General features: G+C 48.5%; 1 protein-coding gene across 3 annotated transcripts in view; it reads left to right on the top strand.

The window, feature by feature from the left end:
* CACNA1H (calcium voltage-gated channel subunit alpha1 H) overlaps nt 1–13717 on the top strand; it is a 375780-nt gene that overhangs the window by 237665 nt on the left and 124398 nt on the right. The window lies entirely within an intron of this gene.

Raw genomic sequence — 13717 nt, forward strand, 5'->3', positions numbered from 1 at the left:
TAGACTACATGACCGTTGTCCCTTCCAATTCCACAAATTCTATGATATGCCTGCATCATTCCAAGGGGACTTTCATAGGAAGACTACTTATACCGAGCCATGCCACTAGTCCCTTTATCCCAGTTTTGTTCATCTAGCCCAGTTGTTGGCATCCGTATTACAGAGACAATAAAGTATGCTTCCGAACGTGAAGTTGAATCTCTGTATTAGTAGCACCAAAGGGAGCTCCCCAGTGTGCAAGTATGGAGGTCCTGGGATGTCCAGACAACAAACCCCACCCCCTCTTGGCCTCACTGATGTGGTCCAAAGGAAAGCAGAGCAAGATGTTTGACACCAGCTTGGCTGCAGGAGTTGCTGGAAGGAGGCTGACAAGGTGCCATCCAACTGCCTTAGGGACCCCGCTCAGGATTTGTGTAGCTTACTCCTCAGCCTTTACTTCTCCTGAAGATATCCTGCAAGGCAGCGGGGGGTTAGGATCGGAGTTTTCCTTCTCCTAGGTGGGCTGCCTTCCCTGGTTGATGAGCCCCATCTGCCCCTCACTGCCCTCTACAGCACATGCAGAAACTAAATTCTTGATCATTGGACCCACTATTGATCTCGTCCACTCAATCTGCCAGAGCCTGTCAGGAGTGCATGCAGGAGCCAGGCCCTGTGACCAGTAGGGCTTCGCAGGACTGGGGCCTTTCTAAGTTTGTTCTGGAGAGGCAAGGCGTGGCCGCACAGGTGAGGCCGCTTGGTAACTCGCTGCACCTGGTGGCAAGAGCCGGGAAGGGATATAAGGTCAGCATTTCCCTTCAGTTCTTTGCACAACAACTCATTTCCTGCCTTCCTGCATTTGGCTTCTTGCTTCCTGATCCTCGGCTTCTTGACTCCTTGCTTCTCAAGCCTTGGACCCTTGACTTCGTGACTCCCTGCTTCCTGACCCTCGGACCCCTGGTTCTGGACTCTCATTCCTGCTCCCACCCCACCATCTTTCCCCCGGTCCCAACATCCTCAGCTGCGACTTCAATCACCCGTAGACTGGACCATGACACTGTCTTTGCATGCAAGGGAAGTCCCTAACTCACCAAATACTGTCTTGGGACAGCACTGTTTCCCAACTCTGCAAGCTGGAGATGTCCGTGGTGTAACTTGGGTCCTGAGCTACACCTCTTTACCATAAGAGCAGGGAACAAAGTCAGGTGGCGAATACAGATTCAGGTCACAAGTCTATCTAACTCAGTGTTGTCTACACTGACTGACAGTGACTCTCCAGGAAATGCCTGCTCTTTCGTGCAAAAAAAAAAAAAAGCCTGCACATAGAAAACTAGGGGGTCAGGAGCAAGGGTTGCAGCCCTGACAGGCTAGCTTTCTACATGGAAGACTTGCTAGTTTGTTTATTTTTGCATCACCAACCTTCCATCTAGTAAACCCCACCACCACCCACTGCATTCAAAAGCAACAAGGACCAGAAACAGATTGACCTCTTCTGTATTAATAAGATCTCTGCTTTCGGTGATCGCACACAGCTGGTAGAGGTTTGCAGACCCACCCCCTACTGCACATTCATCATATCTCATTTCGAAGACATTTCGGCTGGTGGCCATCGCAACATCCTGCGACAACGGGTTCCTCAAGTCAAGATGTGTGTTGTGGGACTGAGCTGCCACTGCCAATTTCAGCAGAGAGCCCCCGGGGCTTCTATTTTTGAGACAGGGTGAATAATGTTCTCTGAATCACAGGCTCTTTCTGCACTACTCACAATTTCATAAGCCGCTATCTATCATGCACCACCACAGACAGTCCCCCCCCCCTTTGTATTGTCATTTCTCTAAGTGAGGACATCTTTGCCTGAGGGTTGAAAAGAGAGATAAACAGTTGGCAACACTTTAGAGAAAAGTTCCCTGATCAAAAGCAAAAAATAGTCATAAGTAGATGGGTTTTTCGAGGGCGGTGCTGGAGTGCATGTCACAGAAAGAGAGAGAGAGAGAGAGAGAGAGAGAAAGAGAGAGAGAGAAGGCAGCTGGAGAAAGTGGATGGAGAAATTCTCCATCTCTCCTAACGCTAGAACTCTTGGGCTGAATGTGAGAAGCTTCAGGGCAGATAAAGGGAAGCACTTCTTCCCTCATTGCATAGTTAGACTATGGAACTCACTCCCACAAGAGGCAGTTCATGGGCACCAACCAAGATGGCTTTAAAAGTGGATTGGAAAAATTAATGGAGGAGAAGGTTGTCAGGGGCAGAGGTGGAGCTGTGTGCACCCCGGGGCGGGGCTAGCTGCCCGCAGGGGCACCGCCCACAGCGAGCATCCCAGGGGGCGGCGTAGCGATGTCACCCCCCTCAGGGATGACACCTGGGGCGGACCGCACCTACGGCACCCCTCTTCCTCCGCCAGTGGTCAGGGAGTGCTAGCTACTATAGTTACACCCTACTTGCACTGTCAGAGGTAGTAAGACTTCTGAATTCCAATTCCTAGAAGAGAGCGTTCTTGTGGTGCTCTGTGTAGTGTAGTTGTTAAGAGCGGTGGACTCGTAATCTGGTGAACTGGGTTCGCTTCCCCGCTCCTCCACATGCAGCTGCTGGGTGACCTTGGGCCAGTCACACTTCTCTGAAGTCTCTCAGCCCCACTCACCTCACAGCGTGTTTGTTGTGGGGGAGGAAGGGAAAGGAGAACGTTAGCCACAGGATATCAGGATATCAAATCCAAACTACTACTACTACTCTTCTTCTTCTCCTCCTCAAATCCTGCTTGTGGGTTCCCCCCCAACATGTGGTTGGCCACCAAGAGCTCGAGATGATAGAATCATGGAATCGTAGAGTTGGAAAGGAGTCCAAGAGTCATCTATTCTAACCCTCTGCAATGCAGAAATATCTGCTGAAGCATCCATGATGAATGGCCGTCCAAGCTCTGCTTAAAAACTTCCAAGGAAGAAGAGTCCACAACCTCCTGAGGGAAACCGTTCCCCTGTCAGACAGCTCGTGCCTTCAAAAAGTTCTTCCTGATGTTTAGTCATGTAACTTGAAGCCATTTGCTCAGGTGCTGCCCTCCGAAGCAGGAGAAACCAAGCTTGCTCCCTCTTCCATGTGATATTTGAAGATGGTCATTATATCTCCTCTCAGTCTCCTCTTCTCCAGTCTAAACATACCCAGAAACATAGCCTGATGCTGGAGGAGATGGCCCCTTGGCCTGATCCTGCAGGCTCCTCTTCTCTTCTTAAACATAATATAAGGACCCAAAGTCACCGAATTGGTCAAGCTCTGTCTATTACATCACCATGTTGATACCATATGTGTTTTTTTTAAAAATCATTTCTTCCATCTAATGTAAGTACAGTGGACGCTCGGGTTGCGAATGTGATTTTTGCGGGATGCACATTCGCAACCTCCAAAACCCAGAAGTAAACCGTTCTGGGTTTCGGAGCATTCGTAAACTGAAAAAAACTCAACCTGAAGCATCTGTAACCCAAAGTGTGACTGTACATTAAATATAGCCACCTTGTGGGTGTTTGTGAATGCAGTGTGGGATTTAAATGTAAAGTAGAGAGAGATGGGCACCTGGGGAGAGAAAGAGAGGGAGAGGAGAGGAGAGAGAGAGAGAGAGAGAGAGAGAGAGAGAGAGAGAACCAGCTTCTTGGGTAGCTCAAAGGTCCACCTCCCCACAACTCCAGCAGAACCAACTAAATGTCTTTGAGAAGCTCACAAATAAGGCATGAAAGCATCACTGTTTCCCTAGAGTTTATCCCATTACCTAGCCCTCGGAGATAGAATGCCTTGGAACATGGAAGCTCCATTGGCTCATAATTCAAATGAAAACATGGATCTCTAAGCCATTAGGTGGCAGGATGCGACAGGGCCCTTCCTCCCTCCAAACTGGCCCCTGCATCCCTCTAAGCTGGTTGATATGCATGCGCTGTGTTTCACGACACACACGCACCACCCAGAGGTCGTTGTGAACTTCTGGCGGCAGTAAGTCGAGGGGCGGGGACGAGTTCTCCTCTGCCCTCTGCTGAGGGGAGCAATCGAAATAACACCGAGAACTCCTGTTACCGCTGACTGTTCCTTTAGCAATGTTCAGAAGCTCTCTTCTCCCTCCTCCCTGTAATCTTTTCCTCCAGCTGAGAGAGGGAGGGAGGAAGGGAAGGTGAGCAACCCGCTATTTTATTTTATTTTATTTTTTGCCCATCTTGGGCATTCTTGTCACGCCTCTCTCTCGCCACGCTTGCCTGGAGCTTTCTCCAGCGCATTTGCTCTATCAGCAGGGAACACGTCTGAGGAGGATTCCCACCTTGCAGATGGCAAACAGGACGCGGCTCGTAGAGGACTTGATTAACTCATCAACGGAGATGTCTTCTTAGGCAGAGAAGGCCACAGTTATACCCACGTCTGTTCCTGCGAGGTTGGGGAAGGGAACTTGACCAGGGAGGAATCCCATCCCTGTCGCATTTAAAGGCTTATCAACTGAGCACTTCCCAAAACAATACGCAAACCAAGATGTGCGCTAAGAGAAGAAGAAAAAGAAGAAGAGTTTGCATTTGATATCCCGCTTTATCACTACCCTAAGGAGTCTCAAAGCGGCTAACATTCTCCTTTCCCTTCCTCCCCCACAACAAACACTCTGTGAGGTGAGTGGGGCTGAGAGACTTCAAAGAAATGTGACTAGCCCAAGGTCACCCAGCAGCTGCATGTGGAGGAGCGGGGAAGCGAAGCCGGTTCACCAGATTACGGGACTACTGCTCTTAACAACTACACCACACTGGCTACTGGTTACAGGGATCAAACTAGGACCTAGGAGAGAGACAAGGGTTCATATCCCACACACAGCCTTGACGTTCGCTGGGTGAACTTGGGCCGGTCACCAACTCTCATCCTAACCTACCTCACAAGGTTGTTGCGAGGGTAATGTGGCTAGGGGAGAATGATGCGTTCCTTCGGTGAGATATAAAATGCAATCAATAGGAAATAAATAACAGACAACCACCCTTTGAAATTCAAAATCCTCTGAATTTTGCAATGCAGTTCTCCAGCCAAGTGATGAGTGCAAAAATGTGTATACACCAGGGTACAGTGTCCATAGAAAGGCATGCATTAGTGAAAGTAGCATACAGTTCTCTCAGTAACCCTCAAAATAACCCTGTATGGATAGGCCAGTTTTATTTTTATATGTATAAACAGAGACTGAGGCTGCAAAATGGTAGCTTTTCTGAGGCCACCTCACAGTGTGTTGAACATTGGATTACAGTGGTGCCCCGCAAGACGAATGCCTCGCAAGACGAAAAACTCGCTAGACGAAAGAGTTTTCCGTTTTTTGAGTCGTTCCACAAGACGAATTTCCCTATGGGCTTGCTTCGCAAGACAAAACGTCTTGCGAGTTCTTGCGAGTTTGTTTCCTTTTTCTTAAAGCCGCTAAGCCGTTAATAGCCGCTCAGCCACTAAGCCATTTATAGCTGCTAAGCCGCTAATAGCCGCTAAGCCGCTAATAGCCGTGCTTCGCAAGACGAAAAAACCGCAAGACGAAGAGACTCACAGAACGGATTAATTTTGTCTTGCGAGGCACCACTCTATCTTGCTCAACACTCAAACTTTCTCTCATTCTTTCTTTGAGCCAGACATTTTAAAACTGGCAAATGCTTGTCAACAACTGTAGCATGTTCTTTCTCATTACCTCCACTTTTATGGCTTTTCACCATCCCGTTCTCATTTATTTATCAGATGCCGCAGCGTCTGTTTCTAATCTCATGCACAGATCAGCCTTCCTTGACTTCGCCTTCACCCTGCTATGTTCTGTAGTCCACCGCAGTAAATAACGACCTCTCCCTTTCCTTGAGCATCCGTCCAAGTTCTTGGTGGTTGTCCTGTTGTTGCGGCCTGCCCTGGGCTTCACATAATGAATTGTGTGGGGAGAGGGAGTGTGTTCCCCCTGGGCTCTGCCCCAAGCCTGGTGCTCCTCAGTCCTTCCCCTTCCATGGCTGGTTCAGAACATGGAGACAAAAGGGTTACTTCTGCTCTCTGCATGCCAAGATGCGGCAAAGGCTTTGGCTAATTAGCATGATAAATCAAGCCTCATGAATATGTGATGAGGAGCGATTTATCATCCCTCGGCTGTTGCTCTGCATTATTTGTGCTGGGAGAGATGGGGCCCTCGTTTGGAGTCCGGCTAGATCAGACCAAAGACCCATCTCACGCAGCATCCTGCTTCTCAAGTTGCCTAGATGTTCATCGCAGGAGACGACTGATAATAGAATCAATGGGGGTGGTGATAGAATGAGAATTGTAGAGTAGGAAGGTGACCTCAAGGTTCATCTAGTCTGACCCCTCGCAATGCAGGGATCATAGCTGAAGAATCTCTTATGGATGGACACCCAACTTCTGTTTAACATTCAAAGAAAGACAAAGGACATAGGAGAGGTGTCAGACTTTGGGGAATCGGATTCCTCCCCAGGTGGCAATAAATAAGCAGATCAAACAAAAGGAGTGTTCTTACCAGATAAGTTCTTTAATAGTCACAGCAAGAGACAAAGGAATGCATATCTCTCTAGAAATGGCGTTGCTCCCAGTAAAGGTTTACCCCCTCCATCCCCATTAATCTATGTCACTCCTACATCGGGTAATCTGAGCTTATTGCCTCTGCGCTTTCTGTTCTATCACTCTCAGAGCCCGTCTAGTCTTAGGCAAAGGAGGGTCAGGAATGCTTTCCAAGGACACTGAATCTGCCAGCTGTCTCTTTCCTGGTGTTTCCTCTTCTAGCTGTTCCTCACCCAGTATTTCCCAGCTTTCCCCCTCTGGACTATGCCCCTCTGCAAACCACTGTTCTAAATCAATACTGTCCTCCTGCCCTTGAGAAGGTTCAGAAAAGGAGGGGGTAGCTCCCACCATTCCTCCTCAGTCCAGCCCCTAACAAGAGGGGACTTCAGCAGGTCTTGTATTTGTGACCATTTCCTCTTCTGCATAGCTGCTAAAACAGCAGAAGTCCTGTCCTCTTTCATATCTGCCCACCTTCTTCAGACTTCAGTTCACATGGCTGAATGTACCTCCGTACTTTTTTTTTAAAAAAAAAAATCCTCTGCAAGTAGAATGTGAGCATGTCAGGAAGAAGGGTTCTCCTTAAAAGGTAAAGGGACCCCTGACCGTTAGGTCCAGTCGTGGCCGATTCTGGGGTTGCGGCGCTCATCTCGCTTTATTGGCCGTGGGAGCCGGCATACAGCTTCCAGGTCATGTGGCCAGCATGACTATGCCGCTTCTGGCAAACCTTAGCAGCGCACAGAAACCCCGTTTACCTTCCTGCTGGAGTGGTACCTATTTATCTACTTGCACTTTGACATGCTTTCAAACTGCTAGGTTGGCAGGAGCAGGGACCGAGCAACGGGATCTCACCCCGTCACGGGGATTCGAACCGCCGACCTTCTGATCGGCAAGTCCTAGGCTCTGTGGTTTAACCCACAGCGCCACCTGCATCCCTATAGGGTTCTCCTTAGCCTCACCTTATCCCTGACATGCTAGGTTTCTAGGTGAAGAGGGTTTGGGGGATTATTGCTTTGCCTGGGAGAAACTGCAGCCGTGCCCCTGAGACATGCAAATGTGTCCTTCGGTCCAGAGAGGAAAGGCTATGAAGATTTTTGGAGAGTGAGATATGTCTCTGTGAAATAGTGAGGAATAACTCTTCCAGGGGTTGCTACTGCCTGGGAATACAGCAGAAGTCAAGTTTCTTTGTTTTCCCCTGCAACCGGAGAGCTTGGGTCAGGATCAAATCCATTAAATTCACCGCCGGATTTCCGAAGTTATTGCTGGAGGCAGAATTAGCTGCTCAGCACAGGAGAAAGAATGAACCTTTATTCCCTGATTGGAACTCGTTAGCCAGATCAATGTGCCCTCGAAAGGGGAAAGGACGAGAAATGCAGATAACACAGCCTCCAGGAATCCACACGGAGGGCTCTGTTAACTCACCAAGAATAACACGGCAATTACTCTGTGCCCTCTCCCGCTTCCGTCCAAACTTGCCTCGAGAGATATTACAAGCCTCCTGTTAGGGCCAGCTCAGCAGAGAGATGAGAAGCGGACATTGGAGCCATTTGCAAAACCTTTGCCCGCTTTCCCTTAATAGATTCCCCCCCACATGCTAATCGTCAATATTGAGGTGCAATGCCAGATTTGCTGGTGGGGAGTGATTTGTCAATGCACAAATTTACATCATGGAAGGGTGTTCAGACAGAAGGAAGTGGTTCTAGCACCTGCTTCACATGCAAAAGATCCCCAGAACCTTCAGGTGGGTACAGATCACCAGGGATCAGCAAAACTTTACAGCAGGGGGCCGGTCCACGGTCCCTCAGACCTTGTGGGGGGCCAGACTATATTTTGGAAAGGAAAAAAAAAATGAACGAATTCCTATGCCCCACAAATAACCCAGATACGCATTTTAAATAAAAGCACACATTCTACTCATGTAAAAACACGCTGGTTCCTGGACCATCCATGGGCCGGATTTAGAAGGCAATTAAGCCAGATCCGGCCCCTGGGCCTTAGTCTCCCTACCCATGGGTCAGACCATTGTCTAAAACACCAGAGGTCTGTTGCCATCATAGACAATGCTGAGCTAAACTGCCCAGTGATACTGACACAGCAAAAGGCAGCTCCTTGTGTTCCTCTTGAGTTAGAGCAGGTTCAGGGAGCCTTCAGTCCCCCAAATGTCAGGGAAATGCAAACACAGCCAATGGGGTATGGGAACTGTAGTGTCGGGAGCTGGAGTCAAGCATAGGTCAGCAATAGTATGTTTCTGAGCACAATCCAAAGTGTTGGTGCTGACCTTTAAAGACCTAAACGGCCTCGGCCCTGTATACCTGAAGGAGCATCTTCACCCCCATTGTTCAGCCCAGACACTGAGGTCCAGTGCTGAGGGCCTTCTGGTGGCTCCCTCACTGCGAGAAGTGAGGTTACAGGGAACCAGGCCAAAGGCCTTCTTAGTGGTGGCTCCCGCCCTGTGGAATGCCCTCTCATCAGAAATAAACAACTATCTGACTTTTAGAAGACATCTGAAGGCAGCCCTGTTTAAGGAAGTTTTTAATGTTTGCTGTTTTATCGTATTTTTAATATTCTGTTGGGAGCCACCCAGAGTGGCTGGGGAAAACCAGCCAGATGGGCGGAGTATGTGTGTGTGTATATATATATATATATATATATATATATATATATATATATATATTTGCTTTCGTAGATTTTCACGGGTACAGGAATGCAGGTTTTGGTGTCCTCGGGTGTCTTCCCGTGTAAAAGTTGGGGTGTCTAGGCGACGTTTCGACGAGGTCTCACTCGTTATCTTCAGGCTGGTGCTTTCGGCTTCTTGTTACTGGAACAGAGCAGGATCTCAGTGTTTGAGTTCCTATAAATACTGTAGAGGGGGTGTGGTGTATAGCCTCCAATGTTCTGGGCAGAGAGGAAGTTCCCAGGCTAGTGTGCCTTTTCTTCTTTTGTTCCTTAATTACTTGAGAGATATCTTGAGTGATTTCTTGAGTGATATCCTGAGTACCACTTAGGTGGGTCATTAGGTGTGGATTAGTTGTTAAAGTCTTTGTGTCTTGACCTCTTGAACTTTGTGAAGAGTTTTCCTGAGAAGATGGCTGTACTGTACTTAGTTGTGCTCTGGCTTGGCTTCGTGTATAGGGGCGAGCTGTGGTTTTGTGGCTTGTGTCAGCCAGATCTGTGTAGGGATTGCAGGGGGGTGCAGCATCCGGAGGTGCCACCATCCAGTAGCCAATCCATGGTGGCACCTCCGGATGCTGCACCCCCCTGCAATCCCTACACAGATCTGGCTGACACAAGCCACAAAACCACAGCTCGCCCCTATACACGAAGCCAAGCCAGAGCACAACTAAGTACAGTACAGCCATCTTCTCAGGAAAACTCTTCACAAAGTTCAAGAGGTCAAGACACAAAGACTTTAACAACTAATCCACACCTAATGACCCACCTAAGTGGTACTCAGGATATCACTCAAGAAATCACTCAAGATATCTCTCAAGTAATTAAGGAACAAAAGAAAAGGCACACTAGCCTGGGAACTTCCTCTCTGCCCAGAACATTGGAGGCTATACACCACACCCCCTCTACAGTATTTATAGGAACTCAAACACTGAGATCCTGCTCTGTTCCAGTAACAAGAAGCCGAAAGCACCAGCCTGAAGATGACGAGTGAGACCTCGTCGAAACGTCGCCTAGACACCCCAACTTTTACACGGGAAGACACCCGAGGACACCAAAACCTGCATATATATATATATATATATATATTATTATTATTATTATTATTATTATTAAAAATTGTGTTAGTGCAGTTAACCAAAACAGCTCAATCGTGGTGCTCGCAGCAACCCTTCCCATTAGGTCTTGCTCCAATGAGGCAGATTTGAGGACTGAAGGGTGGAGCGCAGGATGGGTCGGAGGAAGAGGCAATTCAGACAAGTGAAGGTGCGTCCTCACCCTCTCCTGCACTGCTGTCTCCCAGAACCAGGAGGGGACTGAAGAGGGAAGAGCAGAGGCAGCGTCCCTGCAGGCTCAGTCTCCAACTGTGTGCGCACAGCCCGTCAGGGGAAGGTACATAAACTAGTGGATGGCAAGTGATCCCCTGTTGCTGCAACTGCTCCGTAGAAGACCTGAGAATAGCTGCCTAGGCACTAGACTGGTGTGTGTGGACTGGAGCCATGGAAACTGCTGTAAGAGTCAGCTTTGACAATCAAGAGTTCGCTGTCTGCTGTCCACATTCCTTTGGCTGACGAGTGCCCTTGTCAGGTTTCGGGGTAGCAGTTCCCTCCCTCCCTTTGTCCTTGGAGAAGCAGAACCAAGCAAAAATAGCCTCTTGCCATTTAAAGAGATTTTTAATGATCACAGTGAAAGAACAAAGAGTCCATTCTCAGAGTAAAGGTGCTCCCAGTTAAGGTTTACACCCACTTCCCCCCAAGACACCCTCATCACTTCCTCATCTTGCAACCTGATCTCGCAACCACTTTGCTTTCTGACCTTGGGCTGGGCAGATGTAGGCTTCCCAGGGAGAGAGAGTCAGTTAACACTCTTCCCCCCCCCCGCCCCCGGTTCTTCTTCTCCTAGCTGGTCACCACCCAATTCTCCCCAACTTTTGTCTTCTGAACTATGCCCTTCTGCAAACCACTGTTCCAACTCTATACTGTCCTCCTGCTCCTGGGAAGATTCAGGATCCTGATCAAGAGGGGGAGGCTCCAACCATTCCTCATCTGTGCAGCCCTCCTCAACATGGTCTCTGACAGCCCTTGACATACTGGCAAACAACCAGGTCAACACCAGGCTTCTTTCAACCCCCCCCCCTTCCAAATTTTTTTGTTCTATTTTGTTTCTTCCAACGGTCATTTTGCATGTAATTAGGCTTCCAAAAAGGCATGCAAGCTTAGACACCATCAAGCCCCCAGTGCAAGGAGTTGTCCGAGGTGGGAAAAGGTTGATTGGGTCGGAATCACCAAATTCCATGTAGAAATCCATTTAAAATGGAATCCCCCCCCAAATCCTCATTTTAGCTGCTGTTGCCTGAGCTGAGCTGCTCAAGAAAAGCAGAGAGAAACGGAGGCATGTCAGCTTAGGGAAGGAGTTGCCTGAAGCGGGATGGGCCTAGGAACAGAGGAGGCCAGCTAAGGATAGATTCTCTCACTCATTCATAATAATTACTGAGTGATTATGAAGCGTCTTACACATCATTAGGAGCACTAGCAAAATGATGTATTACTAGAGAGCGGCAGTGTAATGTTTCTGGCTGTTTCAAAGGAGTTTGTGGGTCGCCAGCATGGTCCCTACCTACCCATAAATTATGGGGCTTTGTAGCCCCTTAGATCTCTACTCCAGGTCCACTGGCGTGTATGGGGCATCACCCCACCAAACTTGGCCTGCCCCCAGCCAGCCCCCAGAATAGAATAGAAGAATAAAATTTATTATTTATACCCCGTCCATCTGGCTGGGTTTCCCCAGCCACACTGGGCAGCTTCCAACAGCGTATTAAAATACAGTGGTCTGTTAATCATTAAAAGTTTCCCTAAACAGGGCTGCCTTCAGATATCTTCTAAAAGTCTGGTGGTTGTTTTTCTCTTTGACATCTGGTGGGAGGGCGTTCCACGGGGTGGGTGCCACTACCAAGAAGGCCCTCTGCCTGGTTCCCTGTAACTTTGTTTCTCACAGTGAGGGAATCACGAGAAGGGCCTCTGAGCTGGACCTCAGTGTCCGGGCTGAACGATGGGGGTGGAGACGCTCCTTCAGGTATACTGGACCGAGGCCAGCTGCCAATCAGCTTCTTCCTCCTGAGTCTCAGGCCATACATTTAAAGTAAGGCCACTTTAAACAGTCATGAATTCCTCCCAAAGAATGATGGGAGCTGTAGTTGTTGTTGTTGTTGTTGTTGTTGTTGTTGTTGTTATATTTATATTTATACCCCACTCATCTGGCTTGGTTTCCCCCAGCCATTCTGGGCGTCTTACAGCACATTAAAAATTGTAAAATATTAGACATTAAAAATTAAGGGTTGTGAGTGTGGTCAGGAGGCTGCCTCCCAGAGCTGTGGTTCCACAATCAATCCCTCTTCACAGGGAACTCCAGGAGTTGTAGCTCTGAGAGGAAGGAGGGATCTCCTAGCAACTTTCAGCACCCTTAACAAACCACAGCTCCCAGAATTCTCTGGGGCACGCCATGACTGTTTAAAATGGAAGCCTAGTGTTCTTAATGAATGGTGTGAATGTGGCCTCCTTGCAGAACTTAGCAGGCAGGCAGGAGGAGGAGGACAAAACTAGAATTAGTTGATCTTCCTGTGATTGGCTCTAGCTTGGCCTATCATTGCTCTGGCGCCACCTACTGTTGCCCTCCTGCCTTCAACCCTACTAATTATAATGGGTACTTTCTAATGCTGGCTCTGTCTTTTACCCTCTGCCCACCTCTCCCTGCTTCCCCTTCTGTTCCTATTGGCTGCTTTAGTTTTCTCCCAGCTCTCCCATCTTCCACAGCCATCTCACAGCTCCTCCTACCTCCATACTCCAGCGGACAGCCGCCCCTTTCTCTGAACTTTCAAAGTGCCCAATCCTTTCTCCTTCCCCACCCCTGGGGGGCAGAGTCTCCTTTGCTCACCCCAGCGCCAGTTTGTGATGGAGTTTGGCAGCTTCCCCCTCCAGGACCGGCTTGCCAATCATCTTAATTGAATCTGTTTGGCGTCTCTCTCCCCCCTCCAGCAGCCAATTTCCGGTTTGCTGCATAACCTCGCCCGAAATTGCTTTCTCAAAGCAAAATTAAAGTCGGTGCCGCTAGTCAGTTTTATCTCTGTGGATTGAAGCAACTGCGTGTTGCATTAATACGGGTGCTGAATGGCAGAGGAATTCTGCAGGGAAGTTTGGAAGCGGTTTAATTGCTCAGCCGCTAGCAAAGGGTGGACTTGCAGTGCCTTGACACTGAAACCATGTGAAATCATAGAACCTTTTATTTCTAAGTCAAGCTCCTCCCAGGAGAGATGGACGGATGAAGCTCACGGTTCTGGTTTCTCAACTTCCTGATATCAAGTTCAGTTCTCAACATCTCCACCTCAGTTTGCAGTTGGTGTTTTAATAAGAAGCCCTCGTGAAAATGAATCAGGATTTTAATGCTGAGTTTTCCTAAGATACACATTTTGGCCTAATGTACACATGTTTGCAGAGCAATTTCCCCATATACGATGCATGATGGAACATTATTTTCACAACATGAACAAAATACG

The sequence above is a fragment of the Podarcis erhardii genome, assembly GCF_964252035.2.
Source record: "Podarcis erhardii genome assembly, chromosome: 14".
Taxonomy (NCBI): domain Eukaryota; kingdom Metazoa; phylum Chordata; class Lepidosauria; order Squamata; family Lacertidae; genus Podarcis; species Podarcis erhardii.